This window comes from Myotis davidii, unplaced genomic scaffold, assembly GCF_000327345.1.
Source record: "Myotis davidii unplaced genomic scaffold, ASM32734v1 scaffold876, whole genome shotgun sequence".
Taxonomy (NCBI): domain Eukaryota; kingdom Metazoa; phylum Chordata; class Mammalia; order Chiroptera; family Vespertilionidae; genus Myotis; species Myotis davidii.
In genome coordinates this window covers 44,865-47,415 of record NW_006287953.1, presented here as the reverse complement: position 1 = coordinate 47,415, position 2,551 = coordinate 44,865, and the positions used below count along the sequence as shown (strand labels likewise).

General features: G+C 36.6%; 1 protein-coding gene across 17 annotated transcripts in view; it reads right to left on the bottom strand.

The window, feature by feature from the left end:
- Positions 1-2,551, bottom strand: part of LOC102766902 (transcription factor SOX-6) — a 140,076-nt gene that overhangs the window by 109,114 nt on the left and 28,411 nt on the right. The gene's annotated exons all lie outside the window — the stretch shown is intronic.

Genomic DNA, 2,551 nt, shown 5'->3' with positions numbered 1-2,551 from the left:
CTGGCCTGGGACGCCTCCTGCCTGCCACACGAAGCGCTGCGCAGCTGGCCCAATGTACATGTTAAGTCACTTTCACTTTTAACAAATTGTTAGCTTCTGATCTGCACAGTCTCTTTGCATCATATCCATAATACCTCATCAGACCATTGAGCACAGTGTGTGCTCGTGTGCAGTCCAGTAACAATTGGCTTCTGATTGCATACGAGTGCTGCTACAATGCACTCACTAGCACTATGCTGTGCTGGTCTCCTATGGAGTAATGTTCAAAATATCTGATCTTGTTTTTCCCCTTCCATGAGGTTGATTTTGGTTTGCAGTGCTGCATGAGCTTTTTAAAAAAGTTAACTAGGCCAAATTATTTTTTCTAGTAAGTGACTGTCGCTTTATGCTTAAATAATTCCACTGATCTCGTTGATATTTAAACTAAATTATCGGATGAAAGAATATTCCTATCTAAGTCAAATAGTATTTCTTTGGTTGATATCTGATCATGTTAAAAAAAATCACAAAACGATGCTGAATTAATGATGCTTCAAAAATAGGGTGGAAAAAATCACCATTCCAACTATCAACATGGACTGCCTCCCGGAACATTTTAGAGCTATTCTTTCTTTAAATATCATGCATTATTCATACTAACTCTAAACCACAAAAGCCCCCTCCCTGTAAGTTTAATACCAGTTGCTTTATTTGTACTAAAACATTTTTCATGTCAAACATATTTTAAAAAATCAAACTCTAAAAGAATTCCCTGGGGCACTCCTTTTTTCATAGCTGTCATGCTTCTATGCTATGAAATAGCTGATTTTTTTTAATAGTTTTTGGCTTGCTAGTTAATTTATTACTATCTCTACCACACCCTGTAGTACTCTCCAGCTCACCTGCTGGCTACAAACAGCTCTCTTTCTACTGCTGACAAGCTTATTTTTAAAGCGTTTCTAGCTTTGCTGCTGGTTTGAATCTGTATATCTAAATATAATCTTTGCAAAGCTATTTCTCCAGAACATATCATTGTATCAATATTAAAAGTAAAAATGAATATATTAGAGCAACAGAGATTATCACATAAAATAATTAGAAGAGAGAGAAAAAGGAAAAGTCAAGAGAGGGAGAAGATAAGGGTTAAGGAAAGAGGGGATTATAAAAGTAGAAGAGGAAAATATAAGAGGGAGAGGGATTTAGGGTGTTGGAAAGTTTAATTTTTTATAACAAAGTTACGTGCTCTCCCCAACCCCCTTTTGTTTCCTCTGTGTAAGAGTTGATCAAGAAAAAGTTCTCAGTGGCTGACTTGGCAAGGAATCAGTCAACATGTTGTAGCAATTTTTTTCAAATTTGTCTCTGAATTTGAAATGCTTGCGTGAGCACCCATTCTTTTAAATTTGTACAAAGGAAGATGAAGCCTGTTGGAACAGGTTGGCTTTAGGCACTGCCGTACTCTGGCTCCTGCCACCTCTAGTGTACGAAGACAACCTCCAAGAGATAGTCTGGAAAAGAATGCCCATTCTGCAAATCCATCTCTCCAGCCTTCTAGATTTTCCAACTGACTATTTTTACCTGAGGATTACAGTACAAATACAAAACAGGACTTAAAACCTATGGGACATTTGCCTAACATTCGTTTCACTTGTCACACTGGGTAACATTCCTTTGAAATCAAAGCAGTTCCACAGCAAGAGTCCCTGAATGACAGAAAGTACATTGTGTAATTTTCAAGGAAACTGAAATGAAGCCAAAACTTATTAAGACTTAAATACAGGAGGAGGGGGAACTAGGACTCAGTTTACCTCCTACAAGAATACTCATAGTTTGTGTAATTCAGATAGAAATTCCACTTTCATTAAAGAGACAAAAATCCCACAGGTAAAATTCTGCCCATTTAGTTTGATTCTTCAGAAAGACAAGGGACTGGGATGGTTGTGCTCTTCTGAGATATTCACTTCAGATATTAACCTATTAAGGAAATCATTTAAAGAGTTTGGGAGGAGTAGAGAAGAAAGATACATTAAACTGGGAGACAGGATTCAAAGATTCTTCAGTTAATTGGCTCAAAGTCTCACACCTTACTCTACACACTCCAAAACAGAAGAAAAATTCACTACACGACTCTAACTATCTCACAGATTAATTTGTGGTGGCATCATAGGTTTATGGCAAATTACTTGAGTTGCCAAATAACTTATATATAGATTCCATTTTTATAAGCTATCATCATTCTTGCTACAATATAGAAATAGTTCAATCACTATCATCAATGTAGACTTAGGCATACCACTTTGCATCTTGCCTGGATGTATGTATTCAGAGTAGCAAAATATTACACTTCCTCTATATTCTAAAAAATTGCCATCATCTATTTGAATTTATCTTTGTGAAACATGACATCACAGCAAAGGTTAGCAGGTAATGGGTGACACTTTTGGAATTCTAAAAATAGAACAAAACCTTCCATCTGTTCTGAGGACATTTGGGCAAAAAAATTTGGCAAGCATACTCTTATTTCTCCTGCTAAACTGCCCCTTCTCTGTTCATTAAAGAATAGACCAGTGATGGA